This window comes from Otolemur garnettii, unplaced genomic scaffold (assembly GCF_000181295.1).
Source record: "Otolemur garnettii isolate 467f Iridium unplaced genomic scaffold, OtoGar3 scaffold00017, whole genome shotgun sequence".
NCBI lineage: Eukaryota > Metazoa > Chordata > Mammalia > Primates > Galagidae > Otolemur > Otolemur garnettii.
The window spans coordinates 8,740,214-8,746,741 of NW_003852412.1; positions in this window are offsets into that span (position 1 = coordinate 8,740,214).

Consider the following 6,528-nt stretch of genomic DNA (forward strand, 5'->3'; position numbering starts at 1 on the left):
GAGTCTCCTGCCTCAGCCTCCCAAGTAGCTGGGACTACAGGCGCCCACCACAACACCCGGCCATTTTTTGGTTGCAGCCATCATTGTTGTTTGGTGGGCCCAGGCTGGGGATTCGAACCCACCACCTTAGGTGTATGTGGTTGGCGCCTTAGCCGCTTGAGCCACAGGCGCCGAGCCGATAATGTTCCTTTAATGGTAACGTCTGCATTATCTTATCCGTAATCCCCAAACAAATGTGCATAACTTCTGTATGTACCTAGGAGTTCTGTGACAGAGCTTAGCAAAATTCTTGCTTTGGTTTTAAGAAGAGTCTTTGGGAGTTCAACTGTTGAAAAAAAAAAGGAATTGAAGTAAACATGAGCATGTTCTTAAAAAGTACACTACAAAAGCCAGGCTCAGTGGCTCATGCCTGAAATCTGAGCACTCTGGGAGGGTGAGGCAGGTAAATTGCTTGAGTTCAAGACCAGCCTAAGCAAGAGCAAGGCCCCATCTCTACTAAAAATAGAAAACTAGCTGGGCATTGTGGGGAACATACAGCTACTCAGAAGGCTGAGGCAGGAGGATCACTTGAACTCAGAAGTTTGAGGTTGCTGTGAGTTATGATGCCAGGGCTCTCTAGCCTGGCGGCAATAGAGTGAGACTATCTCAAAAAAAAAAAAAAAAGAAAGAAAGAAAGAAAGAGAAAGAAAAATGCAACACAACTTTAATGAAAAGGAAAATATTTTGCGGAACAGAGAAGAAACTTGCTTGGTATTGTTCCAGAGGAACTAGAATCAAAAGATGGATCTAGAAGAATGAAGTTTAAATGCAGAACCTCGAGCTCAGCAATAAGAGGTCCCTTGAAAGCCCTCCGCCCCATGACTGGTCATGTTGAACAGGAAATACATTATCATGTGTTTAAAAGGAGGAGAAAGCTTTAAAGTTAATTTCTGCATTAACTTTAGACCAAATTGAAAGACAGACTAAATAATCTTTGTTTTTTTTTTTCAGTTTTTGGCTAGGGCTGGGTTTGAACCCACCTTCTCTGACATATAGGGCCAGAACCCTACTCCTTTGAGCCACAGGCGCTGCCCAACTAAATAATCTTTAAGACAAAATGACTATACAGTTTTTGGTTCAAGTTGAGGCATTTTACAGAAAAGAGGCCATATTAACACTTATACTGAGACAAGGGGCCTTCTGGTTAAACTGGAACGTGTGGTCATCCCATTCTCAGGTCTCTTCAAACTCTTTGGCACTAACAAAAGTTCTGTGTTCCTAAATCTTAAATATATAATCCATGTTTCAAGGGCTAAACACTCTTCTAGCACCTACATTTGACTGCTTAGTGGCTTATCGTAATGGTCAGGCACTCTGGTGTGTAACAACTCTTCTTTGAATGGTGGAGGATTAGGGGGAAGAAATGCTGAATTCCCCAATAATTGGCCCTTACAGAAAAGAAAGAAGTGAGCAATAGTTAATTGGAAGCCTACAAGGCATGTGGCACTGGCAACCCCAGAATTATTTTGAGCTGCAGTTAGCATACCTACATGATTACTACTTGGATATTTCAGTGCTTCCCAAATGTAGCTGGAATGTGTGGGTCTGGGTTTTTTTCCAGCTGGAAATGTTACAGAAACAGGAAGACTTCTACTTTAGTATGTCTTGTTGCATCCTGCCTCTGCTTGGCAGAAGCTCTGGTCTGACAGTCAAGTACATCACTCTGGCTGTGCTTTGGGTTCAACATAAGTAATTTAGGATGAACTATAACAACACCTGCACAGTCTCCCCAGCAACAAACAAGTCTGCCCTCAAGCTGACCTGGGTGGTTGTACTGTCTGCAGAGCCTTCAGGTGGAATCAGGTGATAAGGAAGAGGTAAAAGGTAAGCTCTTGTAGACACCCATTGATGTGATGGGACGTTAAGGGTCTCTGCCTCTTCTGAATATCTCCTCAATGATCTATAAAATGTACCGCTGGGCTAAGGCATCATGTTCCTATAATCTCCCTATGGAAATACCCGAGTGCTCTATCCTAGAAGACAGGAACAGATGAGTTATCAATAGTGTTTACATTCCTGCCATCAGATTGTAAAATCTCCCAGGGAATAGATTGTTTTTATCTCTTTGTGTGTCCTCGGGGCTTGGCAAAGAGTACGTGCTGAACACATGTTAGGAAGTAATGGTGGTGGTATAGTAGTGTTGATAGTGATGATTATAATGGCTATTTTTTTTTAAAAGGGAAGTTGTTGTTTATTATAAACAGCAACAGCAGGACTGCCAAGAGAAGTCAGGTGAATTTTGAGGGAGAAAGAAATCCTGTAATGACCTGGAGGTGCTATCAAAGGCAGACCCAGAAGGAGCCGTAGAGCACATAATTTTAAGCATCTGGAAGGTAGTGAGGGTTGTCTTAGTATATTCCTGCTATAATAAAACACCTTAGACTTGGTAAGTTATAAAGAACAGAAATTTATTTCTTATAGTTCTAGAGACTGGGAAGTCCACGGTCAGGATGCCAGCTTGCTGTGTCTGGTGAGGGACTTCCTGCTGTGTCTTCACAGGGCGGAAGGAGCTAATACTGTGTCCTTGTGTGATGAAGGCACAAAGAGGGACAAACAAACTCTCTTGAGCTCATTTATAAGGGCACTAATCTCATTCATAAAAGCAGAGCCCCCATGACCTAATTACCTCCTAAAAGTCCCACATCTTAGTATTATTGCATTCAGTTTTAAGTTTTGACACGGATTTGGGGAGGACACAAACATTCCAACCATAGCAAAGAGAAAGAGAAAGATTTAGAAGCTGGATAGAAGCTCTGAAACGGATTGAATAGAGCTAAAGACAAATCATGCCTGGTGCTGTGGGTTGGATAAGACTTGTTTGACCCCACCAAGTCTCACGTTGAAATTTGACCTCACTGTTGACCTGGTAGGAGGTATTGGGTCATGAGGGCAGATCCTTCGTGAATGGTGTGGTGCAATTCTTGAGGGAGTGAGTTCCCACTCTTAGTTTCACAAGAACTGGTTGTTTAGAAGAGCCTGGAGCCTCCCTCCCTTTGAGAATCTGGAACTTCCCTCCTCTTTTTTTGCGTCTTCTCTTACCTCGTCATCTCTGCACACACTGGCTCCCTCTCACCTTCTGCTGGGAGTGGAAACAGCCTGAAGCCCTCATGAGAAGCAAATGCTGACAACATCCTTCTTGTGCAGCTTGCAGACCTGTGAGCCAAATAAACCTCTTTTCTTTATAAATTACCCAGCCTCAGAAATTCCTTTAGAGAAACACTGAATGGACTAATTAAAACATCTGGTTAGAAATTTCGCCTTTAGGTTGAGAAACACAGAGAGGGAACAAAAGTGACCTGAGCAGAGAACCAGGTCCCACTCCTAAAAGCCAAGGATGAGCTCTTTCTAGAGAGTTTTCTGTGTCAATTAATGAGTGATTGACTTAAATTGCAAGGAACGAGTACGTATTCTATAGCATTCTTATTAAGCTCTGGCAATTGGGCAGGAGAAAACAAAACAGGCGGGTTATCTAAAAACAAAATGGTGAAAGCTTTAACTCTTTGTACCTTCAAGAAAGTCAGCACTTCTTGGGGTGGCTATGGCATCAATCTAGCATCAAGCTTCTCACCATAGTCAAAATCAGAAAAAGTATCCTATTAGTACGGGTCAGAAAAACTGAGCACAGTGACCCTTGCCCAGTTAAACCAGTCTCACCTCTGAAGCTTTCAGTACATCAGCCAATAAGACAACAACAACAAAAGCTCCTGGAATTAAGCCATGCTACTATTTGAGGATCAATGTCCATCCCTGACACCTTGGGAGCTGAGCTGATGAGGAGGAGAGAACCATAGTGACCAGACGGCTTTTATATGAGCATCACCCAGGGCAGGTGCATGCTGGGAAGATAGCAATATGTGAAGCACAGCTTCGTGTAAGCCAAAGTGGCTGGGTACCTCTGGGAGCTGAGGGCTGCTGCTGCTGCTACTGGCAGATGGATAAGGCTTCAGAAATAGGACTTACGCAGGTTCCTCTTTGGAAAGGCTGTGAGTTGCCTGGAAAATCCAGCCAACAAGGTGGGAATACCCGGGGTGACAGATGCTGTCTGCAGCCACAAATTGAAGAACAACCCCATGTGAGTGTCTACTGAGGAAAGCACGGTGCACCTCCTACCCAGACCAAAGACGATACCATCTACATGAGGGCGCCACTAGATAGTGAGTATCATTAAACATTGCTTTTTCCAAGAGTCAGGAGTCTTTGGCTCTAATCTGCACTTTGCCACTCATTTGCCTTGTGACTCTGAACAAGTTTTTTTCTCTTAATTTCCAGGCCTATGTCAATAAAATAATGATACTTTCCTTTCCGGCTCCAATTAAGGCTTGATCACAGGAGCAATGAATAAAATAAGGTCTATGAAAATTATGTAGAAACCGGAAAGTCGAATTCAAATGGATGGTATTTTATTATAATGCAACTGAAGACTGTTCTGTAAACGATATGTTCAAGGAGGCAAACTGCAAAATCCTTGCTAACATTCCTAAACCAAGAAGACAGTTTCACTATTTGCCTTCTAAATAGTGCCTAATACCATGAAAAGAGCCTGTCAGTTTGCCTTCAACACGATCCCATTTATCACTTGAAAAGGCAGGTGATGTGGCTGGAATTGGTGGGACTCTACTCTGCGGATGTCCATCCCTACCTTCCCTCCCCAGTACTATAAATAGAAGCGGGCACAAGTAACTCCAGGCGCATGAACAGACAGTTAAAAGAGCCAGATCCTGTAAAAGAGCCAGATCCTGGTCTTAGCTCCTACCCTCTCACCCCAATGCGGCTACCCCAGAGTCATAGAGTCTTCTGTAACTTACATGATGTTTTCTTGTCATTATCAACATTTTTAGTCACTTCTATACCGCCTGTCATAATTAAATAGTGAAGAAAAAAGTTGGTAAACACTCATCGCTCCCAAAAAAATTAGCAGCTCCCCGAAGGCATGTGGGCAGCCTGCTTTGAAGCCTAACCAGTAGGCAGTGGTAGAAAGGCATTTGCTCCAGAATATGTGGGTTCTGCCTCTACAAAGACCAGCTGCTCCAGGCTATCCATTCTTGGCAGAATTTGCACTGAGTCCATAGCAGACATATTTTTGCTCTCAAAGCTTCCCTGGATTATCTTTTTAGCCTCTATCATATAGATCAAGAATCAGCTAAGTGGCTCTGAAATTTTGAGACTAACCAATACCACTTTTCAAAAGTTCTCAGAAAAATAAAATGGATTATGCAGAAAAATTTTGTAGATGGAAAATATTGCATGTACTGAGTTTGAAGCAATCCAGGACATTTTAATCCAGAAAGCAGATGGAATAAGAGCATTATAAATTACTGTAACTGCATTCTGCCAACTGCAAAGTAACTCTAACTCCAAATAGAACTTCTTCTCCCCAACTTGTTGATTGCACACATAGTTGTTTTTAATTTGCACTGGATGGAATTTGGCGAGTTGTCTGGGTTAGAATGATAGAATCTAAAGTTCTAGGGAACACCAAATCTGGCCAAACCTCTTCCAAGTACTGAACTTAAAATGCACATAAAGTGCAAAAAGGTTATTTATGGTGAAAAGTAATATTCATGCATACGTTACATAAGCCAATTAACAAAAACCATGCACACGGCAAGTTTTAAGGAACATCCTACAAAGAGGAAGTAAGTATGTTAAATACCGAACAGACGGACAAAAGCCTCTTATCAGCAGTCCTTTCTGGCCTTGGCATTCCCAATACAACTTCCAACCCGTCTCTTAGAGGTCTTGGCAGCTTCCCAGTGGAAGAATCTTGGCCTCTCGTTGTCAGAGTCAGAGCAGGTTTTAATTCTGACTTAGTGCTCTCCAGGCTATCAATTCAGGGCTCAGTAAGATTTGTACAAATTACCCTGACTGGAGTCAATCAACTCAGTCATATGAGAAGCTAGCCAGCTAGTTTAGGAAGGAGGAGAGAGAAGTTGACACAGACTTTTTGCTGAAGGGCAAATTATAATACAGAGACAGAGAATGTGGTGGCTTCTTGTTGAATATGTCCCTTCCCCATATTCCTGCAAGGTGCTCAGGCCTTGAGCCATTTTCTTGGCTGGACATGAGCAAGGATATGATATGACCAGCAGACTATTTTTAATCAAGGCAGCCTAGAAATCAGCCCCAGGGGACCTGTGCTGAAGCAACTTCACAGAAATCACTTCCCAATCCGCTGACCACTACGATTTCTGTATGGACAGGGAATCGTATTCAATATTCTAAGTTATGACTAGCTTGGGTTTTCAAAGCCACTTTGAAAACCTAATGACAAGCCACTTTAGAGTCTGGGTGATAAGAATGGAATGAAGATTTCTCCTGCATCTGCCGTCTGTCCTCCTACCTGCATAAACATAGGGTAGCACAGAGCTGCACATTCATGTTGAAATGGACAGAAATAATGAGGCATTGGCTGCATTCGTTCCTTCTCCCTCTCTCTCTCTCTCTCCCTCCCTCCTTCTCTCTCCCTCCCTCCTTCTCTCTCCCTCTCTC